Source organism: Vicia villosa, linkage group LG7 (genome assembly GCF_029867415.1).
Source record: "Vicia villosa cultivar HV-30 ecotype Madison, WI linkage group LG7, Vvil1.0, whole genome shotgun sequence".
Lineage (NCBI taxonomy): Eukaryota > Viridiplantae > Streptophyta > Magnoliopsida > Fabales > Fabaceae > Vicia > Vicia villosa.
In genome coordinates this window covers 97,688,064-97,701,902 of record NC_081186.1, presented here as the reverse complement: position 1 = coordinate 97,701,902, position 13,839 = coordinate 97,688,064, and positions in this window count along the sequence as shown.

Sequence of the window (13,839 nt, the reverse complement as noted above, 5' to 3'; positions counted from 1 at the left end):
CCATAACAAAACACATATTTTACATCGACAATATATGTATATCAACCACCAGTTACAATCACAACATCATAACAGGTAAAACATTCATTAGTGTACCTATAAGCATAAACCACCACAACCAAATAAAATCGAGTGTTTTAAAATAATTTCGAGTCACGACTCAAAACACCATTTTATTATGTAAATTATTTGATTAGCTTCACCATGCTCGAAACGGCACCAAAATCCGGTTTACGGTTTTAAAGTTACACATCTTTTAATCTTTCCTAGGAAAACATCTATCGTTACAGCACGCGGCGCCACACACATTTCGCGGCGCGGAACGAATAAAAAACTTGCCTTCGCGGCGCAACAAAGGTTCGCAGCGTGAAACGAGAAAGAACTACGCCTTCGCGGCGCAAACAAAGGTTCGCGGCGCGTACTGAGTTCACCAATTTTTCCCTGCACCTTCTGCCAAGCAGTTCGCGGCGCCAACCCCAGGACGCGGCGCAAACTGGCGATTTTCAGGAATCCGAATCGCATAAAACAGCCTACGATTTTGTCCTTCTTTCACCGAATCATTACCAAACCGATTCCATTTCAACCAGATTTCACGTATAGTAAAACAACGCATATTATAACACATGTCTAGCACACAATAAGCATCTATTAACACCATATCAAAATCTAACATCTAGAATTCACCAATTCATGTAACATTCATCAAAGTATCCAAACCCTACCTAACATCCTAAAACCTAAACATAACTCAATTGGCATAAACAACACGTTCAATTCCACCTTACGACCTATGATCCCATAATAGAAGATAAATGGAAGAGTCCCCCCTTATCTGAAGATTGATTCTTCGCTCTTCCTCTGTCGCACTTCTCTGCTCCTCTTCTCTTTTCACGTTCAAGCTTTTTCTTCTCTCCTTGGTTCTATTCTTCCTTTCTCACAATCCCTTTATTTTGTGGAAAGTAAAATAAAACTATTTTAATTAGTAATAGGGCCTACCAATGCACCCCCCCCCCCCTTTACTAATCACAACTCAAGCCCAATTGCTTAATTTCTCAATAATTCCAAATAATTCTCCATAATTCAATTAAATTAATTTAAAATTAAATTATGAAAATATGGAGTGTTACACCAGCTCCCGCTCTCCCACCAAGTCGAACCACAACTCTGATAACACTGTTGGGGAGTTCAGGAGAGTCATGGGCATCAATTGGACTAATGCTCTGATACCACTTGTTGGAAAAATAACAAACATAGAGAAAAAAAGAGGAACAAATAACAACACAAGAGATTAACATGGAAACTCCAAATCTAGAGAAAAACCACGGTCGTTGTCAATAGACAACTAGAGAATAACACTATGTGAAAATTATTAAAACACATAATATACCCTCAACTACCTCAGGCCCCCAGTACATCCACACCCTCCAAAACAAATATTTAACTACATCTCACAACACTCTAATACAAGAGCATAAGAGAACAAAAAATGTCAAATATAAGCTTAAAGTGCTTTTGACTAGTGCATCTTGTAAAGAAAAACTTGAATCATATATATAGTCTTGGATTCTCTCTTCCTTCACAAAACTAAACCATGTAGGACTTCTTCAACATATATATTTTCAACCAAACCCAATAATATCCACCTAGATTGAAAATAATACATTAACTTCCATTGTCTTCACCAAAAATCATACTCCAACATAAAGAGTATAGTCACTTGAAGATAGACCACTCAAAGAATTTTCACATTGTGTTCACTGTCAATCATAGTTTTAGAAACTATCATACTTCACCTAAAGAAGAGTATAATTCACTTGAAATTAAACCACTTCCAGAATTTTCACATGTCAAAAACTAGGTTGAAACTTTATGGTGCAACTTCCATGTTGGTAGGAAGCTCTTCAACCATCGACATAATCCTTCACCTTGTGTAATCTTGATTATATCAACACATCTTTGACTTAAATTTTCAACAAGGCAAAATTGATTCTTCCATCAAATTTCTCTAAGTCAATCTTCACTGCACTTGAAAAACTTGACATTGCAGCCAAAATCTTTCCTACAGCAAAGCAAAATTTTCCTAATCAACATAGAGTTTAAATTTTTTCTGATGTGGAAGATAAAACTAAACTGCAACAACAGAGCATACTAAAAATTTTATACTCCACCAAACAAAGACTCTTGATATCGCTGTTGGGGAGTATGGGAGAGTCATGGGCATTGTAATACGGTGAACTGACTTTTATAATCGAAATGTGCGGATAGCAAGAGTCGCCACTGACTTTTATTTTATCCAATTGGAAAGGCAAAAAGAACAGGAAAGACCTTTGAAAGATTTTGAGTTCGGGGTTAGGTTATACAAAGGGAAGGTGTAAGGCACCCTTTGCATCCATGGTTATCCATGGGTTCTTAATTGCTTAGCTCACTTGTTTGTTTGAAAAGTTTGAAGTGTCGTGTGTGAATAGTAAAAGATTTCGTTTAAGGACTTTAGCTTGTAAATAAGCGTAGCCTTATTTTGGAATTGTTTTGAAATAGGAGGTGTGAAAAGCATTTGATTTTTGATTTGATTTGAGCAAGTAATTAAGAACTACTTACCCTAAGTTTGTCTTTCGTGTTCTTTAAGTCTTTCGTTTGAAAGGGTCTATCCATACCACGAGAGGGCAGGAAGTCTTTCAATTGGATGTACGAGTCATCGAAGGGTCATCAAGGGTTATCGTTCGCCACAAGACTGTCCCTACCATAAAGAGGGCAGGTAGTCTTGGGGAAGGATATAATAGTCATTTAGGCAACAGTAAGGATACCTTAGCAATCAAAGGAACTATTGCCATTTAATCAAGGGACGAGATCATATTTATCGTAGGCAACTCGAAGGTACTATGATCTTTTATCGGAGGGACATGGTGATTTTGAATCGAAGGCAACAAGCTAAGGTATCCCTATATTCGAAGGGACTTGACTATTTGATCGAGAAGGCAGCATAAGAGGTGTTACCTTAGAGGTGAGTGTGTGCATCAATCACGTGGGTTAGATTCAGATATTTATTTTGTATTAGGTGAGCTATATTCGATTTTTAGTTGTCACTCCCTATTTTACTAACCACGCAGTTATATAACAATTATATTGTGCGGAAATTAAAAGGCAGAAAATAAACCTACAACTATTACAAGGCTTTGGGGCAGTTACATAATAGAGGAGGAATGGAGCGCGAAAATAAACCCTAACTATTACAAAAAAACCTTGGCAACCTATACATTGATTTCTAGAATTTAAATGGCTGAAAAAAAATAAATAATTAAATAAAGGAAAAAATTAAATAAAGGCGGAAATTAAATAAAACAAAAATTAAAGGCATGCGACATACACTGGAGTGGAAGATGAGAAGAGAATTCGCGAATAAAAATGCGGTTTAGGAAAGTCATGGTTAAAAAGCCTTATGGCTAAAAAAACCTAAGGGTAAAAGCCTAAAACCTAGCCTACAGGTTTCATCAAGATTTAAAATTATATCAATTATGTAGTAAAGACCTAAATCCTAATTATCTAATTTAATTAACATAAATTAAATTGTTTAACTATTATTATACTATCCTAATTAAATTAATTATTAGATTAAAAAACCTAAATAAACTTATCCTAATTAATTGAATTAAAAAGCAAATTTTACAAATTATCAAAAAAAGGTTTTGTTTAAATAAAGAAAATAAAATAAAATAAAGAAAAAACAAAGATTAAAGATATAGTAAAAGCAAGTAAAATAAGTAATAAAAATAAAATAAAATAAAAAGTAAAGAAACCTGGTGCCAATCTAGTTTGAATCCTGTTTGCTGGTCCATGGTGCGCCGTTGGTTGGCAGACGTTGGATCTGGGATGGCAAGGATCCTGTGGTGGTGATCTGAGGGTGAGTTGTGATGGCATACGCGTAGCACACACTGGATCAACATTCTGTTTAATTGAAAAATAAAATTGTGAAATCTGGGGATCGAACCCCAGTCTTGTACGTCACGCACTTCTCCTCTCGGCCACTCCTGCTATGTCGATTCGCTGTTAAGGAATCATAAAACAACAAATAAATAATAAAATTGGTGGAAATGTTCGAAGTCAAAAAAAGAAAGGTCAGAAGTGGGTCCCTCATGTTCATGCAGATCCAATCAAAAGGAGAGAGAGGGATAGGGATTATTTTGACTAGCCAATCATATGAAGAGGGAGAAGTTGGAATTTTTAGCCAACCAATGGGACATGGACACGCGGTCATCTTCCTCAACAAAACTCTCACAAAGTTTTTAGCTACAATTTAGCTATGGTGTTGCTGCGTTTTTCTATCGTAGCAGCCTCTGCAAAATCAAAACTTGAACAAAGTACGTTTAAATAAGATTAAATCACGCCCAGATCCAGTAAACAAGAGGCCACGAACTCATTGGAAGCGTTACTTTGGCTTGAGGCGTACTGCAACCTTGAATACGAACAAATCCATGGTTATGCCCTAACAATGGCATATCTTCATCCCTGCACTAAAACTTATGAATAACGGTTCTAATGGACTCCAAGAACCACTATAATCACAAACACACGGTTAGATTGGATTAAAACACCACAAATAATCAAAACGAAAATTTTAACACAAAGGAAGATGATGAACATGGGACCTGCGTTCTGGGCAGCATGGGGCTCGACCAATGAATCATTCTTACCCTACACCACCATGGGAGGATGTTGGAGCGATCGTTTGGCCTTGAATGAGGCTGCCATGAGAGATCTGATTTGCATCTAATTTTGAGTATTTTTCTCTTAGAACCCTAGTGCCATTGCTCCAATTTTTCGTCCCCTCATTACTGAATGATTAGCATATATATATTGAAAGCATTAGGGTTGATATTTGGAGAAATAATCAATTGTTTGATTTAAAGAAGAAATTGAATTGATTCCTTCACCAAATCTTTCTATTTTTGAGTCTAACTCTATTTGATGCCTTCTCACGTGATATTTGCCATGTGAATCAATTTGGATCTTCATAAATCACCCATATAATCTTTGAAAATTAAATCATGATTTTCTTGATTTAATTTTGGATTTAAATAAATAACCTCAAAAATAAATATAAAAAAATCATAAGATTGCATGGGATTATTTTATGGGCCCCCAAGGTGATTTTTAGATTGACTTTGATTTGTAATATTGATCACATAATCCTTTATTATTTATTTTATGATTTCTTTGATTTTAAATTGAATTTAATTGAATGAATTCAAATTAAAATGCCATAAAATCAAGAAATAAATAATATTTGGTTTATGGGTCTCTTATGAGCTTAAAACCACGTGAGAAATCCAAAAGTCCAAGCCCAATGTTCAAAAGTAAGAATTTTGTCCATTTGAGTTCCATGCATTTTCTCAAAATCGCCCAACTCGTGCAAGCCATAACTCTCTCAATTTTCGTCATATGAAGATGTTCTAGGACTTTTTAGAAAGCTTAAAGAGTCCTCTAAAAGATAATTTTGGTTTCATCTCAATTGATTCCACCATGTTCATGTAACACTCTTTGAGAAAAAATTACTTTTTGTTGACTTTCAAAAGGACCTGTAATGTATTAGCTCATATCTCTCAAATGAAGCATTTTTGGACTTGGCTTGTGAGAGACAAAATTGTAGATAATTCAATTCCATTCAAATTGAGCTTTGGATGAGAAATTTATGATGTTCCATGTGGGAGTTATGGCTGGTCAAAGTTCAGTTGACTTTCTCCTATACAAACCCTAATTTAGAAACTTTTTGATTTGTTGATTTTTTGATCTTTCCTTGATGAACCATGATCAATTCTTGATCAAATGGTGAATGATACTTCAATATAAGGATCTTGACAAAAGATCAGGAGTTTTGACTTTACTTTGCCCACAGTTGACTTTTAGGTCAACCTAGTCGACTGTTGACTTTCTGAACATTTGAGTAATCAATCCTTTGAGCTGAGACTTGATGCTTGTCATAGAGATGATGTGAGATATATTGAGCCATATAGGATGTCTTGGAGCCATTGATTCATTAATTTTCCTTTGAACAAACCAAACCCTAGTTTCTGAGCCTTGTATAGGAGAATGTGTCTTGGAGCTTTATGTATTGATTTGAATTTGAACAAGAGAAATAGTATGGGCAAATTTTGGGGTATGACAGCTTCCCCTGTTCAATTTTCTTAAACCTGAAGATGTAGAGTGGTTTGTACGCCAGTCGGAATCTGAAGGTAGAAGAGGATTGAACACTAGAATACCAAGAAATTTGCCCTAGCTGAAGTAGGGACTTTTGTCGAAAATGGGCTTGAAGATGCCATCCAGGTGTTTGGAGAAGATGTATGATTGAGATGAGCTTGAAGATGCCATCCAACTTGATATACTTGAGAGTCAGAATACATCGTACGTCAGACCGTTTCTAAGAGATAGATTTAGGTCGAGTCGTACGTTAGACTGGGTCTAGTTTGCATCAGCAGATGTCTGGAAGGTCGACCCCGTCAGCATCGTTCGTAGTAGCTGGATTAGATCTTTGAAAGATGATCGTGTCTACACCGTTCGTGATGATAGAATTAGATATCTTGTCGTGTCAGCACCGTTCCTAGTAGCTGAATTAGACTTTAGAAACAGTTGATCGTGTCCACACCGTTCGTGGTAAATGAATTAGACCTTCGAGTGTTGACTGTTACGGAACCGTCCGAGGTTACCACTTTTAGATTTTGAAAGTTGATCATTTTGGAACCGTCCGAGGTGTCCGCTTTATATTTTAAATGTTAATCATTACGGAACCGTCCGAGGTTTCCGCTGAAAAGTTGATTGTTTAAGGAACCGTCTGAGGTATAAACTTAAGTTTGAAGGTAGATTGTTTAAGGAACCGTCCGAGGTATCGACTTAAATCTGAAGGTAGATTGTTTAAGGAACCGTTCGAGGTATCGACTTAAATCTGAAGGTAGATCATTTAAGGAACCGTCTGAGGTATCGACTTAGATCCAAAGGTAGATCATTAAGGAACCGTCCAAGGTATCGACTTAGATCCGAAGGTAGATCATTAAGGAACCGTCCAAGGTATCGACTTAGATTCGAAGGTAGATCATTAAGGAACCGTCCAAGGTATCGACTTAGATCTGAGTGTAGATCATTAAGGAACCGTTCAAGGTATCGACTTAGATCTGAAAGGTTTTGAAGTTGTTTATTTGACTGCAGCGGTAACCTGAAAAAGGCAAAGTTAGTTTTTTTTATGCCATGTCATGATGCATGTAATGCGTTTATGTGACGGGACTCTCAAAATAAATGAGAACCTTGCATGTTATGTACGCATTTGTCGCGATGCATTATGTATTATGTATGAACATGTATGAAATTATATGATGTATGGTTATGATTTATGACGTATGACTATGATTTATACTATTTGACACATCTTGATTGAGAAGGTGGATCTCCATGTCATTGTAATTTTGATGTTTGATCCTATCTTGAAGATGCTCAGCTGGGGATTTATGATTTCTGCTTGGGGATGATCAGTAACTTGATGTACCCTGATTGGGGATTAGAGATATTAATACACCGTGTTGGAGAAGAGCAAGGTGTTGGAGAACCGGTAGCGTTGAAGGTGTAAACTCTGTTGGGGAGTCATGTCTTTGTCGGGACGAGTATGTTTGAAGATATTTTCTTGAGAATTACTCTGTGGGGGTATGATCTTGTGAAATCGGAGCTGTGGGAAGGCATGGATGCCTTGAACATTGCCCCCAGTATTATAGTAACTACCATTCCTGGATTTGATTAGGACACACCGCTGAGTATTGATCAAGATGTCAAACTGGACTTGCATAGATTTGCCCCCGCTAGTAAAGACTTTGAAAAGATTCACCTCGCGAGGACTTTATGAGACGTGCATTACGGGCAACATGCCCCTAGTAATCATAGGCCAAAGACAATATCCCATGTTGGTTGGGAAGTAGCTTCAGATCTACTTGGATGCATGCCCCTGATTGTCTCGGCGTCCTTGAGAGATCCTCGGGATCTTTACTCGATTGCCCCAAATTGATCAGAGGAATAGTTGGAAATCCACTTGGGATATATGCCTTTGACTGTTTGTCATTTGAGAGATTCTTGGAATATTGACTTCATTGCCCCAGATTGATTTGGGCAAAGTGTGCCATGCCCCTTGTATACGTAGGAGACATTGCTTCTCGGAGTAATATTGTCTGTCGGGATAACTTCCAGTCATTAGTTGTACCCTGTGCAAATTCTTTCTGTTGCTAACATTTGAAATTATGTAGCAGAATATGTTTAATAATGAATTCATGAGATGCAATGCATACGTCCGTCTTGAGTTTTTTTGAAAAACATTAAAACAGGAGATGTAAAAGCGTGATGTTCATAAAAACATGATATTTGTAAAAAACGAAACATCAACTCGACATTTGTGATAAACCTTAAGGAGTCGAGATACCTTTTTTGGTGACAGTATGCTTTCGAAATAACCATGCTTCAATTAGGACTTTCAAGGGTTGTAACGTGGCTTGGTTCACGGTTTAAGAAACAAAGGATAAAGGCTCAAAGTTTATTTGTACCCACCCCTCTTCGTGATGATCTTCAGTCCTAAGTTCAGTTAATTCAACTTATGCATTCAGGTTCCAAGAGACTTTTGGATTTGCACCTTTGATAATAATGATAGTTCACAAGCAAAGAGAACTTTTGAGATGGCAGTCACTTCTTCCTTTTGGTAGTCACAACATTGTGTTGTTCAGGAATTTATTAACTTCTCTTTTTTCATCTTTTTGATATCCCTAACTTTTGCCTGAACTGTCTATTTTGAGCTTACAGTCAGCGGGATGCCTTGATTTTTGCCTAAGTCATCTTTTTGATTTTTTACTTAGCAGGCTTTTCTTTGTATATATGTTTTTTTTATTTTAAAAGATATTGACTGCCTTGCTTAATGATTGATGAACCGTCATTGGCTTTTGATTGATGTGTGCGGATGAACGCTTGTGATTGAAACCTTTATTGAAAGGTGTACTGAATGATTCTCTTAAAACAGAATGCACAGCCAAATTAACTGAGAACTACCCTGCCCCAGGTTATGATCAAGGGTTTTAATTAGTACAAGAAAGAAACTTCTACTTCTTAGGCTCAAAGGGGTTGACGAGGGATTAACATCCTTATATCTCCACTGTTTAGGATTTGAAACAATGCCTGTACATCGTCATCATAGTCCGTTCAAAAGCATACTGTATGAGGTTGCGGCATCGTCTTCGTCATCCTCCCTCAAAAGGCTCACAGCTTTAGCAGGAGTTGAGTATCACAACACATATGCAAAGTAAAGACGCAATTTAAAATGAGTGATAGCGAAGTAAATTATTCAAGACAAACATATGCAATGCACTGATGATGATTATTAAAACATATAATGTCTATCATAAGTCAAATGTTTAAACAAAGAGAAAAGAAACTTGCAAATGAAAGTAGATCTAATGATCCAAAAGTTCGTCCGTCTAGACGTCAGTCAGTCTTGTCATGACTAGGCATAGGAGTGGTGATCACCACAGGAGTTTCGGGAGGGTTGAATTTGATTTCCCCGTTATCGATTAGATCTTGAATCTTATTCCTCAATGTCCAGCAATTGTTTTTGTAATGTCCAGGAATGTTGGAATGGTATGCGCACCTCGCATTGAGTTTATAGCCAGAGGTGTTAGAATTCTTAGGATCATCCCTCAAAGTAATCAATTTGATCTTCAACAGATGTGGTGATGTTTGAGCCGACGACATATTGATTTTGGTGAATTAACGCTTAGGTGCATTTGGCCTGCGTCGTTGTTGTGGAACTGGTGTAGAGTGTAACACCCCATTTCTACCCGGCAATTATATATAAAAATCAGAGTTTTCAAAATTTCTCAATAAAAAAATGAGGCGTCATATAATCAAAACAAAACAAACCACCTCGTCGCATAAAGCGGATGCATAGCACTTTCTTTTAACCAACTAAACAAATACTCAACATATAATACTTTTAAAAACAGAATAACTTCTTTTATTAAAACACAGCGGAATCACTTAAGAATATATTCAACAAAATATCTTCAGTTAACTTATCATTTTGTCCAACCAAAATGAAACAATTAAATAGCAACATCATAAATAATATAAATCGTTCCCCCCAGAGTGCTACGTATCAGAGCGACAACCGACTCGAGTAACGGCAACTAAATCTAGATACTTGAATACCTGCACGTTACCAATATAAAGGCAACGGCGAAACAAGAGAAAAGGGTGAGATATCAAATCATATAAGTGGGCGTATGATAAATTGTATATTAGGATTCAGGCATATAAAATCATTACATCGCAAGTATCAACAGTTACCATACACATCATACTTCCACAGTTCATTAATCTCTCATACTTTTCATCGCACAACAAGTCATAATTATGTAAATAGTATCATCTAATAAATTTCACATATTCAAGTATGCACAAAATTCAATAGTATAATACTCAAAAGATTCAATACTATTATCCCAAATATATACGCAATCCATCATTATCACATATTCACGCATTTAACCAATTATGTATCAAAACATCACCAATTTCAATTATCACATCTCATGTACACATAACAATCACATAAATGTATATATTCAAACATCACATAACCTCAATGTGACTCAATGCAAGACATGTGACTCTATGCATGTGGTACCCAATGTGGACCCAAAGTTCCACCGCTTCCGATTCATATAGAATCTAGCCACGCTTCAGATCCGGACAAGATCAAAGCCACCAAATGTAAACATATAGTTTACGGCTTCCGATTCACTCTAGAATCCAAGCCCGCTTGTGTTTCAAAGCAAACCACCTTTGTTTCAAGGCACACCATGACATGAATGCATGTACAATGTTGACAAACATATGCAATTAAGATCATCTCTACCATCTTAATATTTAGCATATCACAATAATTCAACTCGATGAATTATCCACCAATTGTACACAACATTCACAACACTTACATATCATTCACATATAAAAGGTCAATTAATCAATTACGATTCACAAAATCCAATTAACACTAGTAACCATACTATCTCATGTTAATTCTCATTTTGCCAATTATATATGAACATACACATTTAAAATCAAGCAATTAATCATTAAAACTAATGCTATCCAACTACCCACAGAGAATCAATATCAAACAACATCGTTGACATAATAATATATATTTCTCAACATACATATTCAAGTCAAAACACAATTACGGATAAATTCTCAAAATATCGTAATTTACCGACAAACCAAATAGTTAATCTAATTCCAAATCATATTCTAATCAATTAAACACATTAAAATTAATTCAATTATTAATTTAATCAACCAATTAATAATCACACTATATTAATTTAATTCACTTCTATTTCTACTCCATTTCCAATTTTCTAGCATTCTATTGCTCAAGACCATTTTTATTAAAAAGAATATCGCGCTAGCTTTCTAACGCCTCGAACGGAGACTCAAACGGAGTTACAGTTCAAAGGATATGAATTGTTAAAGTTCCAATAAAAAAACAAACACCGACGTTATACACTGACAACTCTAAACATGTCAGAATTACTCAAAACAATTAAAAATATGACTCTTAATAATTCAAAACAACTTTGACAACTTATTGTCGACTCTAACAACTCTATTGACAACTCTAACAACTCTATTGATAATTCTATTAAATTATTATAATTTATTTATAAAGAATATTTAAATTAAACACAATTTCAGTCGATTAGTAAAATATCACAATTTCAACAAAATAACACCACCACGTTAATGTACTAATTAAACTTAGCTACCACGTCAATTTTCATCAAATTCCGGAAAACTAATTATACCGTTCAATTCGGCTAATTCGATCAAACTGGACTGTTTTAAATTACATTTTATTAATCTACTACTATTTTCAATTTTCTTTCATTTCATTTTCTTGTTTCATTCCATAATATATACGATCACATACATGTATATATATATGAACCAAAGTACAGTGGCAATATGTGAAACAGAAACAAAATGAGATAATAAGGTAACAGCAAGCCTAAAATGAATTTAATATGACTTAAATGGCTGTTAACATCCAATTTACTTTATTGTAGCAGACATATGGAAAAGAATATGCAGAGAAAATGGCGAATACTACTTTCAACATAAGAATACATAAATGAAATATACAAATGATAGAAATAGGGGTTAGCTGCCGACCCGCAGTGCACAAGGTCATGCCAACGGTACATGGTCTACGAGACCGTCGTAGTGCACCTTGCTGAATGGCAAGCTCCCTCCTTTGTTCAGTTTCCTTCATATACTTCATATATTCCATTACACACAAAATTTAATATTATTTCTAATTCAATTTTGAATTTCTAACACACAGTAGCAACAACATTATTCACTAATTATAATTTTCTATGAACAACAACAAACAACACAAGACAATGCAATAAATCTACACACCTAATTCCCCACATACAATTGCTCATGAGCCCCATTATAAGAAGAGAACCCCACCCTTACCTTATTCAATTGAAGCAACTCAATGGGTCTCCAAATGCATCTCCAATTTGACACCATAGATGGAAATCTTCAAGCTTCTAGTCTCCCCTTCAAGACATAGCCTCCTTCTCTTCTACTCTTGTTTCTCTCATTATGACAATACTCTTATCATCTCTAAAACCCTAATTTAATAGTTGGAATTGGGCTTAGTCTTTCACCTCCTTTTTATTATTCTCCACAATTCAATTTAGGCCCAATAAAATAAATAACTCTAATTAAATCAAAGTATCACTTTTATTAATAATTCCTTCAATATAATAATTCCGACTTATAAATAATATTATTCTTAATATTATTTTCTGATTATCCGACTTCGATTTATATAATTCCAAATACGCCCTTAAATAACACCGACAATCCAAATTTGACCAATATATCATATTTCCGGTCTAATCTTAATTACTCAGAAAATTCCGAAAACTTCAAACATTATTCCAATAATATTTCTAATACTGAAAATATCAAAACTCTTGATTAAATATCAATCCGCTATCCCGAACTAATACCGACTAAATCGTCTCAAAATACAAAACTTCACTAAACACTCTGAACGTCTAGATTAAGCGAATAATCGAATTTCCGGGTGTTACAACTCTCCCCCACTTAGAATATTTTCGTCCTCGAAAATCTACTTGACAACACCATCGTAACCAAATCTCAAATCTCCAAATCGCGCTTGGTAACACTTCGATCACTACCTCTTCGTCAAAACAACGATTCTCATGAACACAAACACATTACAGTTCTTACCAGTTTTGCAATAATCAACGACTCAATGCAGTATTCTGGCGCATCACACTTATTCCAACAGTCCATCAATCCAAATATCAAGATAACTCATCTTTACCGACTTTTGGCATATAATTTATTACTCCCTCAAGCCTTACAAAAACAGTATCACCCAAGGCTTCTGCTGCTCAACTCTGATAAGTCTCTTTTAAGTCACCATTCTCGATAAAATTCCGCTTACTTATATGGTTCACAAATTCTCGATCCAATACAAACTTTCATCAATATTCATCCTCACATCGTTGTTTACTTAATATTTCCAATCTTTCACTTTGCGACATTCGCTTGCATAAAACGTACCACACCAATTGTTAATCTCATCTAATTCTAACTCAACCATCCCTCTTACCAAGCTACACAAACGCATGGGCGACTATCTTCACGGTAAAATATAGATACTTTTTCTACACTATTAAGACAACAAGACAAATCTATAACGTCCAACACGAGTTTCGT